Genomic DNA, 27,107 nt, shown 5'->3' with positions numbered 1-27,107 from the left:
TAAGTTTAGTAAAGATATATCGGTTTTTGCTCAAGTTATTGTGTTAACGGCCGAGAGGAAGGCCAGACGGTGGACTGTGTATAAAAACTGGGCGTGTCTTCCACCGATTTCACCCATTTTCACAGAAAACAGTTACCGTCATAGAGTCTATGCCTCTACCAAATTTAAGAAGGATTGGTAAATTTTTGTTCGACTTATGGCATTAAAAGTATTCTAGACAAACTAAATGAAAATGGGCGGAGCCACGCCGATTTTGAAATTTTCTTTTATTTTTATATTTGGTTGCATCATATCATTACTGGAGTTGAATTCTGACTTAATATACTTATATACAGTAAAGATATTAAATTTTTTGTTAAAATTTGAATTTAAAAAAATTTTTTTTTAAAAAGTGGGCGTGTTCTTAATCCAATTTTACTAATTTTTATTCAGCACATATATAGTAATAGTAGTAACGTTCCTGCCAAATTTCATCATGATATCTTCAACGACTGCCAAATTACAGCTTGCAAAACTTTTAAATTACCTTCTTGTAAAAGTGGGCGGTGCCACGCCCATTGTCCAAAACCTTACTAATTTTGTATTCTGCGTCATAACATCAACCCATCTACCAAGTTTCATCGCTTTATCCGCCTTTGGCAATGGATTATCGCATTTTTTCGGTTTTTCGAAATTTTCGATATCGAAAAAATGGGCGTGGTTATAGTCCGATATCGTTCATTTTAAATAGCGATCTGAGATGAGTACCCAGGAATCTACATACCAAATTCCATCAAGATACCTCAAAATTTACTCAAGTTATCGTGTTAACGGACGGACGGACGGACGGACATGGCTCAATCAAATTTTTTGTCGATCCTGATTATTTTGATATATGGAAGTCTATATCTATCTCGATTCCTTTATATATGTACAACCAACCGTTATCCAATCAAACTTAATATACTCTGTGAGCTCTGCTCAACTGAGTATAATTAGCAAATGTGCAGTGCAGTACGCATTCCATTTGATGTGCAAATCGATTATGGAAAATATTTAGTGTGTGCGAGTGCATTATTGCAGTGCGATATAAAAAAAGGAAATGCACGCAAGCAATTAATGGGAAAGTAAATGTGGAAAATACAAAAAAAAAAACATATTGTACAAAAATTATTAACTAAAAGACAAAAAATAAAATGAATTTGCTGGAATTGTGAACAAAAATTATTATTATTTTTTTTCATTCCAAGATCTGTAATAGTAATTTTCCATGCGTTAGCAAGCAGAAATAGTAATTTTCCACGCTTTAACAAGCAGAAAGCAAGTGTAGTCAGCGTAAAAATATTCACCTAAAGATATGCGTTTTCTGCACACTTTTCTTAATTTTTTTTTTTTTTTGCTAGTTTGCTATAATTTTTTTCTTTTAAACCCAACGATTAATTGCAAATTTTTAATTGCTAACTAGCAAAGTTTAAACTGCTTGGCAATGGTTTGATTTTCTAATTTAGTTTGCTTTTTAATTTTTTATTTTCTTTTAATGTTTTTTTTTACTTTTTCAACGTGTTGTGTGTGTAATATTCAGGTCTTTCGTTTAGATTATAATTAATTGCAAAATTCAGTGCAAGAAAAAAAATAAATGTGAATAAATAAACGAATGCGTTTTTATATTTACGTGCTCCAATTCCGCAAATATTTGAGCGCTTCACGCAATCATATGAAATAAAAGCAGAAAAATGAAATAAAAAAGTGTTTGAAAAATTATAATAACAAGTAAGGGCGGGACTGTCTTCGAAATAGAGATGCACAATGTGTTGATATTTCAAAAATTCATAAAATCTATTCAATCAGTTGTATGGGATATATATTATATATAAGATCGATATTAGCAATTTTGCAGACAACAATGTATGCTTTATATGTAAACGTCTTGTGAAATTTCAAGCTTCTAGCTGTCAAAATGGGAAGAAATTGCGTTAAACATTTTATCTGAACAATCGGTTGTATGGGATATATATGCCCGATTTTAATAATTTTTTCACACAATAATATATGCCGTATTTGTGATTATGTCGAAAATTTGAAACTTATAGCGGTTAGAATAAGGAATAAATTACATTAAAGCTCTTATCTGAACAATCGGTTGCGTGGGATATATATAATTATGCGACAGATCTTGAAAATTATTTCAAAAAACAAAATAGTAAGACATACGTGAAAGCATCTTGTGAAATTTCAAGCTCGTAGCTGTTAAAATGAAGAACAAATTTCTTGAACCTTTTATCTGAACAATTGGTTAGGTGGGATATATAATGTATATACGACCGATCTTAATAATTTTTTCAGGCAATGTTATATGCCTCATTTGTGATCATCTGAAAAAATTAAAGCTTCTAGCGTGTAAAATGAGGAAGAAATTACGTTAAACCCTTTATCTGAACAATAAGTTGTATGGGATATATAATATATATATGACCGATCTTAATAATTTTTCAGGCAACAATGCTCGCCTTATATGTAATCATGCTGTGAAATTTGAATCTTCCTAGCAGCACGAGGAATAAATGACAATAACCCCTTTTTTCGAAATATTGGTTGTATGTATATGTATATGCTATATTGGTCTGATCAAGTCGTTTCTGACAAATGATCAATTGTACACCCAAATATACCAGCTCATCAAATTTCACTAAGATATCTCAAAAACAGAGGGACTATTTTGCGTTCAAACAGACAGACAGACAGACATGGCTAAATCAACTCAGCTCGTCATTCCGATCATATCTAACAACTTACAATTTTAAGACTCATGACAAACTTATTTAATATACCATTTCCTTTTCATGAAGGGTATAAGAATATAATCAAATTCCCATGTGAATTAAATAAAAAGATGATAAAAAAATTTTAAAGACTAGCTCTATATAAATGGACCAAAAAATAGAAGGAAATTTTTCCTTTAATACAGTCATAGTCTTCGCAAGATTCCCCCCGTTTTTAAAGGATTTCCAGTTATCTTGACTAGCGCGCCATCTAGCGGAACTTTGTTTTCTATAAGTTGTATTTTCGCCAGGCCTCTAACTAAGTGCCAAGTTTCAAGTCTCTAGGTAACCGGGAAGTTAGTTAAAAATGGATTGAAAGATTCCCAAATTAAAATTTGTTTTCTTACTATCTCGATCCGTGTGCCACCTAGCGAATTTTTTTGATCAAATGTTGCATTGTCCCCGGGTTCTGACCCACACCCAAATTTCAAGTCTCTAGCTCACCGGCAAGTTACTCAAAAATCGATCGCAAGATTCCCCTAGTTTTTCAGGGATTTGTAGTTATCTCAATTAGCACGCCACATAACGGAACTTTGCTTTCTGTAAATCGTATTGTCACCAAGCCTCGAACTGTGCGCCAAGTTTCAAGTCTCTAGATCACCGGGAAGTTATTTAAAAATGGATTGCAAGATTCCCAAATCAAAATTGATTTTCTGTATATCTCGATCCGTGCGCCACCTAGCGGTTTTTTTTTGACTTGCTTTGTTATGTCTCCCAGATCTGAACTATATTCTAAGTATCAAGTGTCTAGCACAAGGGGAAGTTATCGAAAAAGACTTTTCCGTGGGTCAAAAATTCGCATGGAAATGAGGGGACAAACATGAAAGGGACTTAATACAAAGGTATAAAAAACAAAATTACAAAAATAAACAAAAATTACACAAAAAAATTTTACACAGAAAAAACACACAAATTTATTTGCAATTAATTAATAAGCTCATCAGTGTGCACTGTTGCACAAATGATTTTAGTGATTTTTTTTATCTAATGCGTTTTTTCTTTCAAATTAATTTGAAGTCATGCAATCAAATATTACAACCAATTTTTTGGCCAAATAATTTGTAAACAATGCAATTAAAAGCTATTAATGAAAAACATAACAGACAAATTCTGTCGATTCATTTTATGAATGCATTTTAACTTTTTTGCTTATATTGATAATAGAGAAAATTACAAAATTTGCACGTAACGATGGTTACTAGGACATGTTTCTGCATTTCACTTTGAGCCTCACTATGAGCCTGTCTCGCTAATTGAGTACATATAAATAATATTCATAAGAACAGTGAACAGAGCAACCATTGTGCTAATAATGCACTCCTATAAATTCTAATATAACTCATCAAGTTCTGTTGGAGCGCGCCTGAAAATATTCCACTCAATTTGGAATAAAAACATATAATATATGTATATGTACCTTATTTTGTATAGCAACAAGAAGACAATACTTAGAGAGCAATTACAAAGCGTGCGGCAAAGTATTCATATGGCTGAGTGGATAGAGGCATCTACCAGTCTAAATATAGGAGATTTCGAGTTCAAAACTCAGCACCCAAAAAGCTAGCTGATGACAAAGTAAAATTCAGAAACATGTCCTAGTAACCATTGTCGTGTGCAAATTTTTCTCTAATATCAATAACATGAAAAGGTTTCTTAATTGTGAGAACCTCTACACAAGGCCCCTGCCTGTTGTCATCTGTTTTGGCCGGCAGAATATCAACCCACCATTCATGTGTCACTTAGTAGTGAACATTGAATGGTGCTGAAAGACATGCGCTATATAGTCACACAATTCGGTGTTCTCGTTACATAACAAAGCTCATTTATTAACTGCTATGTTCTCTGACTTGTTACCGATGTACCTCGCGTCCAAACTTTTGCCCCTGCCACAGAACGCTGCACTTAACTTGGAAGTGTTGAGCACGGCTCCAGTTTTTTGGGCGGCTATCTTGATGCAATGAAAAGTGTAAATTTTCTCTTATTCCTTCTGAGGCGGCTGCCATGTGCGAATTGCATAGTCAAATGCGGCTCTTCCCCGTATATTCTGGAAGCAGGGTATTCAATGAGTAGCGGCAGACACCATAATTTTATTAGTAGTAAAGTTAATATTTACGCTTTCCCGTATCTTAAACCTACGCACAGCAACAGGGATATAAAGGGTAAAGTGGATATAAGCAAAATTAGCAGTGCTTGTATTGTAGTGTTTGTGCTTAGTTCTCGATACAGGCAACCATACCTCGAACCTTAGAGAATCAGTTCCTCTAGAGTGTTATCGTTGTTGATGGTCCTTTGCCAGATATAGGTAGGTTCCGGTAACAAGCACCATTAAGGTATAAGTCCGACCATCTCGGGAACGATTTAATATGACCACATTAAAACTTCTAGGCCATACCGCCCCCACCCCCTAGTTCCATGATTTCAAAACGCTTCAAATATTTAAGTTTGTAAATGCAAATCGGAAACCATTTGCCTCGATATTGACTACTTTTAAATATTATTATTATTTATCTAATCTATCATATCGCTTGACCTTAATCTGTTAAATGTTCCAAAAAACCACTTGATATTTGCTACCATCTACATATACATATTATTCAAAGATTCAATTATGCACTGTCATATGCACTTGAAGCAAACGAATCACATTGAGCTACCACCCACAGCATCCACATGCCAGTCGCCTGCTTGCAATATTTCCATCTAACAAAAATATATAAAATATTTAGATAGTCAATTTATTGCTCTATTTACTGCAACAACAACTAACTACATCCATTTGGCTGTCAATTTCAGCAAATTTTGCAAGTTGTATTTTACACTTTTTTTGCAGAAACTAATTTGAAGAAATTGCACACAAATCGCATTTGGATTTTCTAAAGAGCCTTCAAGTTGTCAATCAATCAATGTTTTGTAAAGGACTTAGTACTCGTACACCGAAAGAAATGAAGCTAGTAAAATAATCAAATCAGCTTTGTTGTTCTTGAATTAACAGACATTCGGTAAAATTGATCGCATTTTGGTTAACTCGACCGAGTTTGTTGTGAAGTGAACAAATTTGTTTAGTTATTTCAACAGAAGAAAAATTCTTAGTCTCAAGTTAACAATATTCTGTTAAAATGACAGATTGTCAATTAGTCTATGTGGTTTTTCTGTTAAAAAAACTGATTTCAGTGGACATTTCAACAGCAAAAAAACTGTTAATATTATGCAAATGCAACAGCTTCTTTTAAAGAGAAAATTGTGCACGCGGCGGTCACTGCTTTGTCCATCGTACCACCGAAATCTCTGTCATATCAACAGCTTTCACTAGCTTATTCTAATGTTTTGACGGAAAGCGTTTATTCTAACAGTTCTCATTGGTATTCTTAGGGTAACAGTAATGACTGCTAACCTAACCTAACCTAGAGCTCTAGGAAATATTTTGTTTGTTAATTTGGTTGTTGAAACGGCGATGGATAAAATTGACAGAAACATCGGTTGAATTGACCCGTGATTCGGTTGATTTTACCAATTTTTTTCTTTCAGTGTAAAAAAAAGTACTTTTCTCTATTTGATTAATTTTTTTTCAACTATCTTTGTAGCACTTCAAATTTCTTACTTTTTTTTCATTTTGAATTGATTCACTGTACCGTTAAGCAGTTAAAAGTATCTAATTGAAGACCTCAAATCAATTGTAAATTACACCAATTCAAGTGAATGCGAAACAAGATCAACAATTGAATGTTGCTGCAAAAGAAAGCACAACTCGCAATTGATTAACTTCATTCAATTTTATTACAATTACAGTTTAGTTCATTTCATTTGTGCTACTCATGTGCAAGTAAAGATGAGTGCGCATTATTATGTGTGTTGAGCGTGAAAAATCAAGTGCAATATTTGTAGAGTGTATTTTTATGTATTTAATTTCATGGTAACGGCAGCTGACAATTGGCAATAGCTTATCTACTGTGAAATTGACTTGACATCAAGCGTTGCAACATTAATGCACACCTACAGTGCAGTGCACATAAATAGCACACCTGAACTGAGTCGAAGTATTGCAAATTTATGTTTTTAAAGTTAATTTATACTAGTCTAGTGTGACAGAGCTATTGCGTCACTGTATTACGATATAGAGCATCAGCACCATTGCTGTTAATCTCGCTATCCACTCAATAACTCAACGCCAAGCAGTTTAACACAGCCCTATGAGATATGTTGGTACCTACATACTCGAAACGAATTTTTATACTGATCCTGACGTAGAGATCTGCTACACGGATGGATCAAAATTTGATTACAGTTAAACGGGAGCTGGTATTAATGGACGAACTTCAAGAAATAGATACCAATGAGATGCTGCCCACTGTTTTTCAGGCAGAAATCCATGAAATAGAATTTTGCGATAGATAATATCGACGGATAGGTTTATCCTCGCGGAGTATGCTCATTATGTCAGACAGCCAGGCAGCCTTGTGTACCTCTCAGTCTAGCACAACTACTTATAGGCTAGTAGATGAATGCATTGGAGTCCTAAAAGATGTGGGAGTGAAAAACAAGATCTTGTTAGGATGGGTTCCCAGGCATCACGAACATGAAAGTAATGAACAAGCAGATTATCTAGCCAAGCAGGATGCCAAATCAGCATTATGTACCCCAGCGTCCTTCTGTGAACTCACAAGTGGCGAGACTCTTACTCCCCTTGTAATATAGAGTAAAAAGCCTGAAAAGCTACTTAAATACATTAAAAGCCTCATTATGTACTGATAGACTGAAAGATCAAGCAAAATATAAATTTCCCACTTTGTATAGAGGATTGTCAAAAATCAATACGAAGTTTGTGAAAACTGCAACTTTGTACTTTGTTAGACAAAAACTGATTGGCCTACAAAACTGCATAATCAAAAAAATTCAGAGAATTCCAAATAAAAATATCGAAATTTACGCACAATTTTCTAGAATTTTCAAAGTTTCCCCAAAACACTTTTGAGATTAGTTTGCATAGTTTCAGTTGCAAAATTCATGGACATTTTTTCTTAAAATATCAAAAAAAAATTAATAAAAAAGAAAAACAAAATGATGAATGAATTCGTTGTAGTTCTATAAATAGAACAAAACGCAACAACACCAAGTTTCTTTGAAACCGCCTTACCAACGCATAACTTTACCACATGATGCCATACGAAGTATGGACTATGAATAAAGCAGGGATGCACCTTAACGTTAAGCTAATCGTTTATCAAAAAATTTCCACCGTTTCCGTTGAAACACTTCGAAATATTATCGATAAAGAAATTATCAAGATAAATTGTATCTCGTTTTTAACCGAAACGAAAAGCTTTCGTTAACGTTAAAACCGTTAACAAAAACGTGATACTTTATGTTTGAATTGTGCTGGCAATGCTATAGCCATGGTGAAGCCGTAAGGTGGTAACAACAAGCGCACATACACACACAAACTCCATGTAATTTGTTTGTGTAATTCGTTGGTGGTAATGTCAAAAATACTCTGAGAAATGTTCGTACTGTCAAAATACATGAGAAAAGTTGCAATCAGCTTGGCTAATGCTTTCACCATTAATGACCCCGCCATCAATCAGCTTTGCCAGCATAGTTTGAAATTAATAATCAACATAAACGATTTGATTTCGTTTTGATATGGCAGAAAACGAAACGAAATCATTTCGTTAATTTGACGTTCTTAACGTTAATAAATGAAACGAAATGACTTTGTTTCGTTTATTAACGTTAATTACCGTAACGAAATGATATCGGTTCGTTGGTTAAGCATGCCTGGAATAAAGAAAGATATGCAAAGAAGGCAATTGAGATAAGGTTTACAACAACTAAGGCATGACGTGGCTGAATGGGTTTGTAACACTTCAACCATCGTAGGAGTGCCGGTTCAAATCCCACTCCCGGGAAAAGGCTTTGCAGAGATTTACAAGGTATAATCGAAACAGCTGTCGCCTTGTCCGTACTGATGTCACAATGTTTAAATTTTTCCCAAATCATTAAATAAATTACAAAATGAGTTTACTTGAAGCAATTTGATAAAAATTGTCACTGCTTTTTTGCTGTTGGCAGCTGTCTCTTTTCACTATTTCGCAATGCTTTTTTATGTGAAATGAGCGTGTAATTATTTTGCAATATTTGTTTCGTTGTGATTGATTTCGCGAATTACATAAACAGCATTTACTTTGAAAAAACAAAAAGATAAAGATAATTAATGAGATATGAATTTTACTTCCTCGAATCTTATAGTTTTTTTTTTGTTTTTTTTTTTTTTTTTTGTTTAAGTAAATAAATTTAATATTTTTTCTGGTTTCTGATATAAAATGCTCTTTGCTAACAGCACTACTAAAGTAGTTGATCTTACAATTTAATGTATTCACGTACTTCAATTATAGCTTTTTAAAATCAAACTGATTAACTTTCACTCGAACTGCGCCGCTTTTATACTTTCAGTTGCCTCGTTCCCCCATTTCTCCCAAGGATCAGACTTTTCGCGTACATCTGGGGTAATTTATATTTGCTGTGAACTTCCAAATGTATGTGTTCTTTTTTACTGCGTTTATATGGGAGTAATCAGTGATGGTACATAATTTTTTGGAAAATCCCTACTTGACGAAAAAAAAATCCCCATTTTTCCCTACGCTCTTTAGATTTTCCCTTACGAAATTCCCTACTTACTATTTTTTTCAGTTATTTCCGAAAACAAACCCAAAAATGTTTAATTAAAAATGCAATGGTCTAATGTTTGGCACATTTATTATAAAAATAAATAATATATATACAAACAAAATATTGCGTTTTATGTATGCACATGTACAGACATAGAAATAATAAGTGGATTCATATCATTTAGACTAGCATAGATAGAGGTTTTTTTATTATTTCAGAATCCGGCACTCTTTCTTTTAAAAGAGGAATAAGGTGATCCACCACTGTCAATGCTACGTTGTGTTCAGGAAAAAACGTACTCAGTCATATTTAAAAATTCTTTCTATCTTTTTTCCTTTCTCTATTCAAGGTTTTTTTCGTTTAATTATTCAAATTGCTTTGTTTGGCTATAGCCTTTACATTATTCTTGTGCGATTTCGTTTCGGCGTGTCGCAACAAATCGGACTTGCCGCAATTTAAAATTTTGTTGCAGGCAACACATTTGCTTTTGAACTCCTCCCCAGCCACAGCTTTTAACCAACCCTTAAACTTCTCGTCTTCGAGCCACTTATTGGTAAACCTTTGCTTGCGATAATTTTTGCTCTTTTCAAAACTTTTGTTTGATTCTTTTGAAGAACTCATTTCTGTTCAAAATTAATATGGTCAATAAATACCAATGCTTTTAATTTTTCTTTGAATGTACCTTTATAAATCAGCAGCGAAAGGCGCCAACCGAATTATAGGAATTTGAAGTTTGCTTGAAAAAATTTTGTTTTCATTGAATCAGCTGATTACAGTGTTGCCAATAATAACGTCAAGTATGAGTTGTTATTATAATGCCACTTAACCATATTTTTTAATAGAAAGTTGACAAATGAACATATTTGTGTTTCGGGCAAAACAAATTTAATATGTAAACAGATAAATATATTTGCACATTTTGCTTCACTTTGTCGAAAAATCCCTACATTTACCGAATATATATAAAAACCTGTCTTTTATTCCCCACGGTAATTTTTTCCAACTAAAACCCCCACGAATAGGGAATTTTCCCCACGTGTACCAACACTGGGAGTAATGTCGTCTGCGCTCTTCGCTGCTATTTACTATGAATGTGCGTAGGGTTTAGATTATGGAGGGAATACTTCTCTGCTCTCCTAAATGGAGGCAGCAATTTACCGCGCAGAGATGAAGAACCCGATCCCGCAATCGATGATGATGGAATATATGTCCCCCCGCCCGATTATGACGAAGTTAGAATAGCAATAACAAGATTGAAAAACAACAAGGCCGTTGGCGCTGATGGATTGCCTGCGGAGCTATTCAAGTTCGGCGGCGAGGAGTTGGTAAGGCGTATGCAGCAGCTTCTTAGCAAAATATGGGTGGACGAAAGCATGTCCGACGGTTGGAATCTAAGTCTTCTTTGCCCAGTCCACAGGAAGAGTGATACTGCGAAATGCACCAACTATCGTGGAATCAGCCTTCTTAATATCGCATATAAGGTCCTTTCAAGTGTATTGTGCGAAAGATTGAAGCCCACCGTGGACCGGCTGATTGGACCTTATCAGTGCGGCTTCAGACCTGGTAAATCTACCATCGACCAGATTTTCACAATGCGCCAAATCTTGGAAAAGACCCGTGAAAATAGAATCGACACACATCACCTCTTCGTCGACTTTAAAGCCGCCTTCGACAGCACGAAAAGGAGCTGCCTATATGCCGCTATATCGGAATTTGGTTTCCCCACAAAACATATACGGCTGTGCAAAATGACGTTGAGAAACACCATCAGCTCAGTCAGAAAAGGGGAGGAACTCTCCGCACTGGAACAATATACTATAAAAGCGTGCAATTACTGGCATATGCTGATGGCATTGATATCATCGGTCTAAACACCCGCGCTGTTAGTTCTGCTTACTCCAAACTGGAAAAAGAAGCGGTAAAGATGGGTTTGATGGTGAATGAGGACAAAACGAAGTACCTGCTGTCATCGAGCAAAGCGTCAGCGCATATGCGCCTTGGCAACCACGCTACTGTTGGCAGCCATAATTTCGAAATAGTAAAAGACTTCCTTTATTTGGGAACCAGCAGCAACACTAGCAGCAACATCAGCACTGAAATCCAGCGAAGAATCAATCTTGCCAATAAATGCTACTTTGGACTAGGTAGGCAATTGAAAAGTAAAGTCCTCTCTCGGCGAACGAAAATCATACTCTACAAGTCACTTATCGTACCCGTCCTGCTATATGGGGCAGAAGCATGGACCATGACAACAGCAGATGAAGCGGCTTTGGGAGTGTTCGAGAGAAAATTTCTTCGAAAGATTTATGGACCTCTACGCGTTGGCGATGGCGAGTACCGAAGAAGATTTAATGATGAGCTGTACGAGCTTTACGCAGACATCAACATAGTCCAGCGAATTAAAACGCAGCGGCTGCGCTGGCTAGGCCATGTTATGCGAATGAAAGATGATGCTTCGGCCAAGAAAGTGTTTCTATCGGAACCAGCCTATGGAAACAGAGGTAGAGGGCGGCCCCACTCCGTTGGAAGGAACAGGTGGAAAACGATTTAAACTCCCTTGGTGTGACCAATTGGCGCCGGTTGGCGGCGCGAAGGAGCGACTGGCGCGCCTTGTTGGACTGCCATAACCGTTTAGACGGTTAAGCGCCAATTAAGTAAGTAGTAAGTAAGTGCGTAGGTATTTATTGTCTCATTTGCTTGCATTTCTGTTGTTCTTGTGCAGCACTGCTAATATTCGCCACAATATATGGGAAGAATACAAAAATTACAATTCATAATCTTCAATAAAGTAATAACAACGCCTCTGAAAAAGTGCTAAATCAAACAAAATTTTAAAAATTAAATTTCCACTGTAATTAACGCTTCAATAAATTATTTAAATTTGTCACGTTTAACAGCAAAAACTCATATATGATGGAGCGAAATATGAACGCATGCACGCCATCAATTTTAAAACAAGCACACATACACGAACATGTTCATAATTTAGAAGGGGGCGATCATACATAAATGCGCCAACGCAAAGTAATAATAACAGCACAAGCGCTTAAAATAAACAGTAGTGCACTCGAGAGCTTCGTATAGCTTCGGAAAACTATTCGGTGTTCTCCTACATGTCGTGTGAGCGTAGTGGCCATTGTAAAGCTGGAGACATTGGTGCTTTATCGGTAACCGCACCGCTAAGGTCGTAACCGTATCGTAGCCAACCAATTGGGTTTTGGTTTACCGTCGTAATGATAAACAGCTGATTACGTTAGGGATACGGATACAGCGATACGACATACGGCACCAATGACTCCAGCTTAAATCTTGCCAAGTAGCGCAACTAACAGCTGATCGGTGAAAATTCACACATTCACACGCACAGTTTTCGACTCAGTTTCAAAAAAAAACTTTAGATTATTTAGCTTAAATTTTAAAGTGAGATAATCCTTACGAATTTATGTATATGTATATAGAATATATAAGCCGTTTTTGTTGTTATTAAAATAATCTTTTTTTTTTATATTAAAGTTCATATCATTTTGTTTTTTTAACTTTATTTTAACAATTTCATGCGTTTTGAAGCATTTTCGTGCATATAAATACAACCATGTGCATATACGCTTTGATATTACATTTCATACACGTTCGGTTTTGCCAATGTCATTGTATGTTAATTCGTAAACAATGGCTGCAGTTATTCGGTGTGAGTTTGCGAAAATATTTATTATTTTTGTGAAATTTTATACTTAATCTATGGTATTGTGGTGGTCAAAAAGGTTTTATGCAACAATTCTTTGCCTCACAATGCGACAATGTATTTCGTAATGTCGAAGTACTTATATGTATATGTGTTTGATGTGGAAGCTTGCATTTGAGAACACGCTTGCCACTTCCGTCCATTTGGACCAAAAATGGTCCCTTCCAACCCCATATGGTCCGCTGGTCCCTTTTTCTCAATTTTGGTTCTTTTTCGGAACGGTTTTGGTACTTTTATTTCTTTTTCACTGAAACAAAAATTCAAGATACTGCTAAAAAAAATTGCCGCAAATAATTTTCAATTTGCTTCAATGGAATTCTTACCACGAAAATTGCTCTATCAATAAAATGTAGCAGAACAATGGCATTTCACCTGGGAGATAATTTAGGCGAGGCATTAAAAAGGGAAGTGTTGAATGTTCGGGCAAATACATTGTCATTAATTTTTGAGGAAAAACGGACTTTTCAGAAACAATACTTGTTTTAGGCCCGGTTTTTCAGTACAATTTCAACTCAGTTTGTCAGTTAAACTACGCTTAAACATATTCTGCAGTTTTTCAGTCTATTTTAATGAAGTTTAAGCTAAGCTTAAGCAGCCGATCTGCCAGGTTTAAACTCTAGTTAACTTATCAGTTATTTGCGTTCGTACGAAATGGCGTCGAATATACCCAAAAAGCATTTGGGCTTGAGTACCATTAGAGTTCATGTTGATAACTAGGCACACTTCTAAAATCTCAAGAGTTGTTTCAAAACAGTGGCTCAACTCGAGAATGATAGCGTACTTAGCAAAAGATAAAGCAAAATATGCTATTGCTTAAGCTGAAAAAATGTAATTAACAACTTGGTTCTCTAACTGGACTCAAATGTAAGATTCCATGGTGTTGATGTTGGATCTTCGGTGTGGTAGGCGGAACACGCTACATCACACCACGGCAGCCGCTTATATAGTTTATTCGTGATTAATTACGCTTCATTACTGCTATCAACCACGTGTTTATTTCTCACAATAAGCAGCTGTTGGTTTTGGACATTTTTTTCAACTCCACCTCAACTCGATATATAATGTAAGATATCAACTGGAGAAATGGGCTGAATATTCATTTGAGAACTGCACATTTCTCAAAATCTCTCGAAATTAAGATAATAATTGGAAAATATTAATGACGTTGGAGATCAACTGGAAAATTTTTCATTTTACATAATTTCTCAAAGGTTGGATAGTGACTTGAGAACTATCTGGTTTAAGAATAATAAAATAATGATGTTGGATATCACTTCCGGAACTAGATATATATTTCGCCGGAGAATATTTTCCATGTTTGTTGGGTAAACAAAATCCAGCTGCTGTCGTATATACAAATTATCTAGATAATAAAAAAAACCAATGTTGCCTCACAAAACAGCATACCCCAAAGGCGGCCTTAAACTGTGACTGAAAAACTGCTCTGTAGTTTAGCTGGAGTTTAAATTTGAGTAGAGTTTAAGCAAACTTCGTTTAAGCATAGCTTAACCAACTACTGACAAACCGGGCTTTAGTGTCTAGATATTTCGATCGTTATTCAGTTATTACACAGTTGAAACTTTTAAGACGCTTCATTTTTTTAGTCTGAAAAGCTCACACTTACTGCATCTATGCTCTGGTATGAAATTTAAACTGTTAGGGAAAAAGTAAGCATCTATAAAAATACCATTAACAGAATTCCTTAGTTTCTTTAACGATTTACTGAGTTTGTCACAACGCAAATTTTTTAACCGTTCCTTACTAAAACCTAACTGCGCTATACATTTTATTTCATTGCAATGAAGGAAAACTAGGTTCACAACGTTTGATGGTGAAAGATATAGTCTTCTCCTAGAAATTTGAAAATGTAATACCTAAAGGTACACTTTACTTTTGTTTGTGCAGTTTGAACTAAAGCCAAGTGTCTCCTTTTTTTAAATTTTATATAGGAAATCACGGAAACATCCTACAATTTTTGCTTTTTATAACGAATATGACACTCTAGTAGCTTGCCGAATTGTTTGTACACCAATAAAACCAAAATTTGGTCCCTTTATTTGAAGTCTGGTCATTTTTTCGATGTGTTTTAGTCCCAAATGGAAACATGGTGTGGCAACCGTGTTTGAGAATGCATATGACAAGGTTACATTTTTCAGAACTAAATTTTTTCGTGTATATCTTGCCTAAGTTTAAATTTTTACGAGATCGAACATTTTTAATTAATAATGATAAATAAAACGTAAATCAACTACGCTAAAGGTAACTTTTGCGTCATTTTGCCACTTGCGTTGCGTCTACATCTGACTTTGAGCACAAATGCTTTAATTGCTTTAATCCATAAGCAACCCAACGCCATCGTTAAAGCAACACACAAATTCAAAAATTACGTTCTTCTTGAAGTTTCTTGCATTTTAGAAAAAAAACGAGTTTCTATCGCCGTTCAACTAAATAAAAACATAATTTCGTTTTCATGTCGATTTCGTGATCGATCAGCGGAGACGGCGGAGCATATGCTCCTGGAACGCGACGCATTCTTATGAGGGCACAATAGACCAATGGTCGCAGTGCAGTCCCCAATAAATTTTCGATCTATCTCCATGTTATAAAAATAGTTGTATTTCATTTTTCATCACGACAAAAAAGCAAAATGTGACTCTTTCTTTTGCGTTCAGTGTCACAGGAAAACTTTTAACGTCCGTTATTTCAAAGTGACACTTTATTTGACAAATCACTGAACGATTTCTTTCAAATAGTCTTTGTTAGCGTTCATCGAAGACATTGTTTACTATATAGTTTGGCAGCTTAAGTAGAGGTTATGTTGTGAATAGAGTGGAAGGCAGTGGACTAGGCAGTCGAATGTCATATAATGAAGGAATGGTGTTCGGAGTATTTCAAAGTTAAAAAAAAAAAATGATAAACGCTTGAATATAAATAAAACTATTGTTTTAATAACAACAAAAACGCCATATATATTCTGTATACATAAATTGGCAAGGATTATCTCACTTTAAAATTTGAATTAAATAATCTAAAGTTTTTTTTGAAACTGAGTCGAGAACTGTGCGTGTGAATGTGCGAATTTTCACCGATCAGCTGTTAGTTGCGCTACTTGGTAAAATTTACAATGATCGAAGATGGCGCAAATGCCCCTGGAATTGTTACCTTATGTAGCACAAGAAAGTTATTCAAACGGAAAGCAAAAATTAGCCAGCACCAAAACTAAAAGTTAGAGAAAATTTAAGATATAATGCATAGGTATAAAATGCTTGCATGCATAAAATCATTTTTATTATATAAAAGTAGTATGACATAGAGATTTTATTTCTGCTATTTTTAACACAGAGTTATTTTTTAACATAAAGTAAGAGGTAAAAAACATGATTAATTATTACATTTATACATATTTCATTTATTTTCATTGAGGAATAAATCGTAAAAATAAAAATCATGTTATTATAAAGTATATGTGAAGCCCCATAGATAAAATGAGTAATAGAATGAACATTGGTTTATATATTACATTTTTAAAATGAAAAACTCCTGCTAAAAAAGGAGCAAAACCTAAGTACATATTTTCATTTTCGTACTTAACTACACTCCATTTTGTGATTCAGGATTTTGGGCATATTTTGAAAAAACTCCGAACATCATTCCTTCATTATACGTCATTCGACTGCCTTCTTTCACTGCCTTCCACTCTATTCGCAACATAACCTCAATTTAAGCTGCCAAACTATATAGTAAACAATGGTAGCGGCAGATGTTTACGTGAACTCTACGATCACCGTTTGTATTCGAAGCTCTGCTGGCGTTGTGCGCCACTGAATGACACTAGGCATAGAAGAATAAAAAATCTTCATAAATGCAAAAAAGCCTTCATAGAGAACCGCTGACAAAAGCCAAAAGGGTTATGTGTAAAGCGAATCAACCATGTGCAACATGCCACAAATGAGTGATGTTATCACACTACACCGACATAAAAGTGCATATGCCAACATAAGCATACTTACATAAATTCACATACATCTGCATTAGACTTTGCAGATAAGTTTAGTAGTGTTCGGCGCGCCGCATGAACGTGGGTATGTGATAAATTATGAAAGTTTATCAGCCGCAAATGAGCGGAAAACATAAAAAATTTTCATGGCAAAAAATGCGCCACATAAAAAAGCAAAAAGGTATAAATGGATTTTTTGACAGAGGGTGTTTGTTGCACGCATGCGCTTTGGCACAGCGCTATTGCTTTTATTGCTATTTCTGCAGTCACTAACAATGGCACTGTGGCACTGTGCAAGTCAGTGACCAGAAAAAAAAGCAACACAAAAACTAGCAGGGAGTGCGGTGTAAGCAGTGCAGTGGATCATGCCAAAATGTTTTGTTGAAAATGCTTCAAAGTAAATGTGTGAAGAATATCATAATAGCATATTAAAAAATAGACGGAAAGTGCATAATTTTTCCACGCATACGAGCATATTTTTTTTTAAGAGCAACATTTTTATAATGTATTGTATTTTTTGTCATTCAAAAGTATGTATGTATGTATGTTGTACATTATTTTTCCATGTCAAAGCGCAAAGCTGATTTTTACCTTCCGCTGCCGGTTTTTTTTTTTTTTTGTTTTCTTTCACTTTTTGTTCAAAAAAGGAAGTGTGTTGGTATGAGTAACATTTTATGCGAATGACACGCCTTCTACATTCGCTTGCATACAGCAGCTAACACGAAAATACCAGTAGAATTTATTAAATTTCGTCAACTGAACTCTTCTCATTTTATTTTCGATAATTTAAGCAAAAATGTCTAGGAATTCTGTTACTGAAGCTATACAAACCAGTTTGTAATATGTTCTCGAAAAAATTCAAATATTCCAGAAAGTTTTTCGAAAACTTCGAACTTCTTATTTAGAGTTTTCTGTTTTTTTTTTAATGGAAAAACATGAGAAACATTGCGAGTGTTCAAAGGTCTATAATTCGCCCCGTATTGGACTAAAACTAATTGGGCTTCAAAACTGCATAATCAAAAAAAAAATTAGGAAGCTATAATAAAAAGCTACAAATTTTCGTAAAATTTTCTCGAGTCTTCGAATTTTTTCGAAAACGTTTTTGATATTGGATTGGGTTTGGGTCACAAAACTGCATACTTAAAAAAACTAAATAAAAATTTCGAAATTTACGTAAAATTTGTTCGTATCATCGAATTTTTTCGGATACGGTTTTAAAAGTTAATTGGAATTGAACTACAAAACTGTATAGTTAAAACAAAAAAATTTTTAAAAACTCTAAAAAAAAATTCGTGATTTTCGTAAAACGTTATCGTATCTTCGAATATTTTGTAGAACATTTTTGAGATTGGTTTGCATAGTATAAATACTCATAGTACTTTCTTCTCAAACAATAAAAAAAATATAAAAATAAGAATTTTATTGATGAAGATTGCATTGCTATTTTTGCGTTCGCTGCTGTACGTACGAGGACACAAGCAAACCGAAACAAAAAAATTCTAAATAAATAATTCGAAATTTTCGTAAACTTTTCTCAAATCTTTGAATTTTTTCGAAAATGTTTTTGAGATTGGATTGGGATTGGTTACAAAACTGCATATTTAAAAAAAAAATTAATAAAAAGTTAGACATTTTTGTAAAAAATTTTCATATCTTCGAATTTTTTCGAAAACATTTTTGAAATTGGTTCGCATGGTAAAATTTACAATATTCAGAGCACGCTCATGACTCCTTAAGGGGCTAGAAATATTTCTGGGCTTGCCATGCCTGTTGTAAGAGGCAACTAAAATCCACAGAACCGAAAGTGCGAGGGTTGAAAGAAATCGAGCTCGAGGCAGTCGTGCTAGTTCCAAAAGTTGTTTTATTATTGTGGCTATATATATATAAGGCTTGTGATGTGTGTATATAGGTAACTCTTAAGGCTTTTTACTCCATACTACTCAAAGAATAGAATCGCGCGATCTAGATGAAAGACTCTCTGCCTTGTCAGAGCGATGCATTCGCAGAGAATGTCAACCGGCGTTTCATCCTCCAGCTCACAGATTTATGTGTCGAATAGATTTAGTTTACTAAGGTAATATCGTAGACTACAGTGTTCCGTATAGTACCCAGTGAGAGTTGGTTTGTACTTTCTGCTTAGATTAATGAGTTTGGCTGATACTCTCGTTGCTGGGAGTATAAACAGCATGACGTGATTTCAATCCATGGCCATTCAGTTCAGTATTGTCAGAACTGCTTTGTTTCCCAGTTACTTATGATTTCTCTAGTGTGTGCTTTTGTGAGTCCGCAGAAGGGCTCTGGTCCATAGAATGCTGCTTTAGCAACCCGCTTGGCTAGGTAGCCTGCAAAACCTTGTTTTTCTGTCCGAGATAATTTGGGACCTGCCTAAAAAATAGTGGGTTGGCATCCCATTGGTATCGATTTACCGACGTTCGAACCATAGATGTAAGCTCCCGTTTTTCGTCATCAAATTTTAATCCATCTGTGAACCAGACCTCTAAGGCAGAGTCAGTATGTAGATTCCCTCTTTGCCAAAGAGCTCTGTTCATAATGGACACCTCAAAATTCTGAGAGATTCTGAGTTGCAATACGGGAATACAAAATTTCTAGTACAGTAGCGTACTGGATACATAGCGGGCAAATATTTTTACGTTACAACAACAATAGGTTCTGCGCTTCATACGAGCGAATTCTGGGAGGCCAAAAACGGAGATCTAACTTTGGTTATTAAAGTCGCCTCTAAACGTCTTGGTCAGCAGATGATCTTTATAGGAACAATTGTTAAATTTCATTAAATACCACTCAAGTGGTCCCACATCAAAGAGTTCCCAACTTGCAGCAAAGTGGAGGTGGAAATAATTGATTACTTGGGACTTGCTTTCGTCTTCTTAACACTGCGCACCTTATAATTATTGTATATCACAGTGGAAACAGTCCGAAAAAGTTAGAGAAAAGTACCGCGGAGCCTACTAAATTAGTCTAACGATATAACAAAGCCTACCAAGCGGAAACTAGATCCAAAATCAAGCTTGAGTACACTACCAAACTAAATTCGAAAGGCCAATATTTCATGCTTTAGCGCCCAACATTGGGCATCAGTAAGAAACATATTGATGTTTATTTACTTCACCGAGCTTTTGTTAGTGCTCCCCATATATTTACAAGACTAGAGAGCAAGAAGATAGGTCAAGAAAGTCAAAAATATGTTAAAAAAAAAAACAACTTCACATTTCACTGACAGCACTAAATCATGCACAAACACCGCCCAACATCACACGCACCCACAATTGCAATTTATTTACTTCTTGCTGCGCTGCAACGTACAAGAAACTGAGGAGCCTCGCAAACCGCTACGAAATTAAATTTTTGTGTTTTTTTTTTCTTTAGTTATTTAACAATTTTATTATTTCTCACTCAAGCATAGATAATTTGTGTTGTTGCTTGTCAATGCTTTGCGTTGGGAAACGCTAAGCTGACTTGCGTTATATATACTTTGCAGTGAGAAAGGGGGAAGTGTAAATGTGCCCCATCAGAATGCACAGCACAATCAATCGAGCAAATGTGTAGGGTCACTGCTTCTTCCGTAGTTGGCACTTATGGATGTGTTGTTGCTGTGATATCACAAGTGCGGTAGCATTGCAGATAACTCCATTGGCTCGATTGCCCCAAACATGCATAAGCACTATATGCAAAGGAATGCTCTCGGTAGGGGAACTATTCGCTGCGTATTTGAAAGGGCATTCACACTACTTGTCACATTACAAATGCATTGGAAGCTATGCGCTGGCACAGTGAAAACATGTAGTGGGGAACTGCATAAATTTGTACATACTATATGATTCATATTCATATATGTACATAGATTATAGTAATTTGTGCATACTCATGATTGTACGTATTTATGATGAAATAAATATTTCATAACCCTTGATAATGGTTGACATAATAAACGCGTAAGGAAACAAGAATTGAGTGGTAAGAATTGAGTTTTAAGTAAAGTTATTAGGTTAATTTAGGTAAGGTTGAAGTGACTGCTTGAGGGCATACTTGGGCCAGTGATATTAAGCGTTTGTTATACTACGAAAATACACCATCGCCACTCCTCTTCGAACCGTTTTAAGGGCCTGACAAAGACTACCAAGTCCTCGATATCATACTCCACGTTCTGGCGCAGATTATCTAGAAAGGAAGCTCCCAGCAAGCGCTGCCTACAGCTACGTAGTGTCAGGCAGTTGCAGATGAGATGAACCGCAACTCCTGCAGCAACGACGTTAAGGCGCTCGTAGCCTTTCTGCCTACCTAACTATAAGGCAGTGACCAGTTAGTCCTCCTACAACCTTGGAAATTGTATTCCTACTTAGGGTTAAAACGTGTCGGGATTTTTTTGAATGCTATTTTGGCCAGGTTTCCTTCAATGTCCGACATCTAGGTGTTTGTAGCCATCTTTCGACGGCTTAGCAGTAGTTGTGTTTCTTTAGTATTAGCTTGCATGTGGAAAGGAGCATACCTAAGCGTTCTTGGTCAGAAAGAATATGGCTGGTCGTACCCTGCTTGGAGAGCTCGTCTGCAATGTAGTTTCCCTCGATGCCCCTGTGCGCTGGGAATCATGTGAGATGTATACGGTTCTGACGGGTTATATCTTGAAGAGATCGGCCACAGTTTATCGTTAGTGTTAAAGTGGTAAGAACCAAGAGACTTCATAGCAGCCCGGCTGGCGCATAAAATAAAGTTTGCGTTGCCGATATAGTGTGTCCCTATTCGAAATGCGACTTCCATGATGGCTGGCACTTCTGCCTGGAAGACACTACAGTAATCGGGTTGTCTTGAAGAGAGTCTAGGCCCCTTGAATAGACTCCACCTCGAACTCTGCTTTATAGCTTGGAACCGTCGGTATACATAGAAATGCTGCCATCAACAGCAAGGCACCTATCCTACTCCGCCCAATCATCCCTACCGAGAATATTTACAATAAAGCTGCTTACCGCAACTATTATGGTCGCGAGCAATGTATGCTAAATGGAAGAAACTGTATTTGTTTAGTAGGCTAGAGTGTACTTTGATTTTACTGTTTCAATTGGACAACTCTTTTAAATGGAGGGTTGACGTTTGCGCTACTCTATAAGCCGCTAATTCCAATGGCTTTGTTCGCTAGGCTTTGTTCTCAGAGCACCACTTATGCTGATCATACTAGATCTTTGGACTTTGCCCAACAATTTTAGGTTTGACATCTTGCTCAAAGCTGGACACCAAACAACTATCCCATGTAGCAGTATGGGTCGGATAATCATGGTATATGTACATCTGCATATATTGGGGATGATTCCCCATTTTTCGCCAATGGCCCTTTTACACGTATATAGGGCAATGTACGCGTTCTTTTGACGCTGAATGGCGTTATCCTTCTAGCTAAGCTTTTTGCCCGGAACTGCTCCTAAGAATTAGGCCTTAGCTGCAAGGTTTGGGTGCACACCGTTTAGTTCTTGCAAGTTTTACAATGGTATTTCACATTTATTGGTATTTAAGACAAGCTCAACTTAATGGGAATTGACGCTGAGACCGCAACGCGAGGGAAACCACCCGCAATGCTACCTGCTTCAGTTCGCATAAAGCTTGAGGGAACTTGCCTCTCTAAGAAATAGTTAGGTAATCAGAATATGCCACAATTTTTCGCTCTCCCACCTTGTATCGCTTAATAGCCAGTTGATAAACTCAGAGAAAAAATCGTTCTAAAACGAACGAAACAAGTTCAAAATTAAGAACATTCGTTGACAAAAGTCTGTTAAGTACGTTTTTTCTTAACTTGTGACCGATGGGCTTGTTTTAAGAACAGTTTTTCCAAGCACACCGTTCGTATTTTATGACCAGTTTGGCATTGCTGTGTGAAACTTCTGTGCTCATTTCAAGCACTACTTGGGGTCGATTTAACATTTTTCGGTCTTATTGAGAAATTATTCTTATTTGAAGACGTAATCTGCATACATACTTCAAACATTTCATAACAAGTTTGAGAATTACCTGTGCATATGTGAATGCAACTGAACGAAAAATAAGAGTTAAAAAATAGAACATAAAAAAATTGTTTTAAAAAAATTCATAGTTTGACGGTGATCGAACTCGCGCCACACGATCGCAAGCGCAACATCGTAGCCGCTGGGCCACTATAATCGCTTGATAGCTTGTGCAAAATGTTGTATTTAACATTGTAGTGCACACAAATTGTACCGTTTCTTTTTTCTTTGGCTTAATTTAAGAACATCGTTCTCATTAATAGAACATTTATTCATATTTTAAGACCAGCCGTTCTCTTTTCAAGAAAATGGTGTCAGTTCAAGAACAAGGTTGTTGTTTTGAGAACAGGTCGTTCGTTTTTCAAGAACAAAAAAGTTCGAACATGAAAAGCTTGAATTGAGCCCGCTGGTGTTGGATTTTAGAACGGCGTTTTTCTCTGAGTGTAGCAATAAAGCCTTTTATATCAACCTTCCCCAAAGAAGGAAGTACTTTTCTTCCCTTGAGTAGTTAATCACTCAGTCCTACTAGGGGCCTATTTACATCCAGATTCGTAAGCGCATTATTAATAGCATGTGAACTTTTACTGTTGATTTCTGCTGCACTATCTAGGAAGGCCGCAAGGATGTTTCAATAGTAGAGATTTGGTGCAGTCCCTGTAGATTTACCCACATATTGTAATAAACGTAGAAATTAGTTCTTTGTTAACTTGCTCTACCTATTATTATCTATTCTCTCACATCTGTGGTCTCGGCATGCATCACGGAAATAACCTCTGGCATTACTTTTACAGAAATGTAATTAACCAGTCAGTCACTTGAATACATAGAAATCGCTCATTCAGGTGACATTTCACCACTTGCACTTATTTTGTCTTTTGTCATGCTACAGACGCCAAACAAAAATATTTACTTTGACATTAAAAGAACTTCCGAGTTTGCACAAAAGTAAAATTCAAAAAAAAAAAAAACAATAACAAAATATTATTGAAATTGCATGTTTTTCAATGTTAAGTAAATTTACATGACTAAAATGTGCATGAATCAGGAAAATTATTTACATTAAAGCACATTTAAGTGAATATTAAATGCAATTTTTTATGAAAAGAAAACATTTTTTTTTTTTTTTTGTAAAAAAGCACACAAACGGTTTTCATAAACAAATACTCATGAATAATACTAAATGGCTTTAATGCATAACATTTTACTCGTGTGTCAGAAATAATAACAACTGAATATATCGTACAAGATAAATTTGTTTAGTCATTTCAACAAAAGAGAAAGTGTTCATCTCAAGCTAACCATAATCTGTAAAATTACAGTCTTACACAATCTTAAACATTTTTCTCTTAAAAAACTGATGCATTGGTCATTTTAACATCGAACAAATATCAATATTATTGTAGCGAATTTTGGGAATTCCTGATTATTATGAACCTTCTGTTAACGTTCGAATCGCTGAACTGTCCAATAAATAACAGCAATATTCAGGATGGCAGAACGGTCTTTATTTACAACTTTACTGTGGCAGTAGTACTTCACAATTACAATTATCGCGTACTTCACTAATAGCGTGCTTAAATCAAACTGATTCCTTATTCCTAACTTTGCGCTGCTTTTGTATTTTCGGATACCTCGCTCAACCATTTCTCCTAAGGTCTAGACATTTCGTGAACATCTGCTTATTTATGTCTCCTTTATGTATCTGATATGAAGAGTATACAAGTGGCGCAGACCAAGTGATGGTCAATCAAGTTAATTTGAACACGCTATAAGTACGCGAATACACTAAATTGTAAAGATCTACTACCATAGTAGTGCTGTTCATAAGGAGCATTTTATATACAGAGCATTTCAGTTTATTTATTTGGCAGTTCAGTGACTCGAACAATAATAGACGGCGCAGAGTTATAGAGAATTTCATAAAATAGTGGTCTTCGAACTCTCCCAAACTATATCTGGAACGAAAATTCTGCAGCAAAAATGGAATTGACTCAACAGATACTATTCGGATGACGACTAATCAAATAACCCTCTTCGACGCTTGTAAGCCTAAACAGCACAAACAATTCTTTATCTAAATGTATGTATAAGCAATATTTGTGTAATATTTGATTTATGACACCTTTGTTATATTACGCGGCATGCAAACGATATCATGAAACTGATATACATATGTTGAACATTATCGAAAAGGGAGCAAATTTCTTAATATGCCCATACAAACTGTGTAGATTGTAAAAAGTTTAATTAGGAAAAACAAAAATAGCAGATAAAGTAGGTGTCTTACTTACTTACTTAGTGTGTCTTACACTGAAAGAAAAAAACTATTAAAATCAACCGAATTACAAGTCATGTCAACCAATATTTTTTCAATTTGTATCCATCGCAAATAGCTGTTGAATCAACTTCGCACATAATACTCCAATGAACAAACAATAGTTCATGTAATTTTTCTTAAGATTTTGATGTTGCTTTTTCCAAGCTGTTGATATGACAGAGATCTTTGTGGCTCGATAGTCATAAGAACAAGGTAGTAAGCGCCGTGAGCGTAAAATTTCTCTATAAAATTAGATGATGCTTTTGCATAATATTGACAGTTGTGCGGTGTTGAAGTGACAAAAAAAATTAGTTCTTTTAACAAAAAAATCTTTTACAGAATGTTGTTAACTTGAGCCTAACAGTAAAAACTCCGTTGAATTAACCATAATGTGAGTGACCATAGCAGTACAGCGCTAATAAATAAAGGACAAACGGACTACATGATCGCTAGCCTGAGCTTCGAAAGAGGCCTTGGACAGCAGCAGAGCCGGAAGGTTGGCGTAAGTAAGGATGTCCAAATGGCAAAACATACTGTACACGTGTATACCGATGGATCCAAATTAGCAGAAGAAGTCGGGGCGGCTGTTTACCGTGTCGATACAAAAATAGTTAGATCCTGCAGGCTGTATGATCTGTGCAGTTTCTTTCAGTCCGAAATTTTAGCCGTGAAGAAAGCACCAGAAACTCTGAAGGATGCGTGCTTAACCTGCAGTCGTTATCAAGAAGTGTCCTGTGATGCAAAGAAGCATATCAGATACGTCGTTCAGGTCCGGCCATAGACATATACTGGGTTCCCGGTCGTAAAGACAAAGACGGTAACGAAAAAGCCGATGAGTTGGTAAAGGAGGGTCTAGCACTCGATGAATCGAATGCGGGGGAGATATCACAAAAAAAAAGCAGTTGTATATGATCCATCATGCAGGAAAGACGTGGCCAGCAGCTTGGGGCTGTATAATTTCTAACACTATGTGCGCAACTTACGACGTTAGTCTGACAAAGTTGTTCATACCTCTAAAGAGCGAAGACTTTAAGCTCATGATGGACATTCTAACTGGACACTGCCTTGTATCTTCACATGCTAATAAGGTAGTCCTTGTTACTCGGCGCAGAGTTGCCAGATTTCGAGACACCAATTTAGCTAGGTCCTAAAACTATGGAACCATTCATGTGAGATCTTTATTAACCTGCCAGTTCAAGAACAACAAACCTTATTTATTGGTTTTATTAGTTGCATTACTTTCGGTGTATTTATCAACAACAAAAATAGCGCTTGCATGCAATCCCGTCGCTGGTAAGGTGTGAGTATTTATATAAATAAATAAATTTTTCTGTGTGCATTTGGCGTTGGCCAAAAGTGGGTCACTGCTGATAAATTTGTAGACAAATAAATTTGATAAATTAAATTACATTGACAGATAGTGTGATATTAAAAATAAAGCAGTCAGGCAATGAGGCGGTGAATTTCATTAAGTTGTATTTTTGTTTTTCATTCATCTGAAAAAATTTTATAATTTTTCTTTTCGATTTGAATTTCATTTTTTTTTTTTTGTTCATTTCGCTCATTGTAGATATCGTGCAGT

The 27,107-nt window shown here is 35.7% G+C and overlaps 1 protein-coding gene across 8 annotated transcripts in view; it reads right to left on the bottom strand.

Annotated features, from left to right (window-relative positions):
* Positions 1-27,107, bottom strand: part of Dyrk2 (Dual-specificity tyrosine phosphorylation-regulated kinase 2) — a 296,262-nt gene that overhangs the window by 166,645 nt on the left and 102,510 nt on the right. The window lies entirely within an intron of this gene.

The sequence above is a fragment of the Eurosta solidaginis genome, chromosome 2, assembly GCF_040869045.1.
Source record: "Eurosta solidaginis isolate ZX-2024a chromosome 2, ASM4086904v1, whole genome shotgun sequence".
NCBI lineage: Eukaryota > Metazoa > Arthropoda > Insecta > Diptera > Tephritidae > Eurosta > Eurosta solidaginis.
Note: the sequence above shows the minus strand (reverse complement) of the source record. Positions and strands in the feature narration are given on the sequence as shown.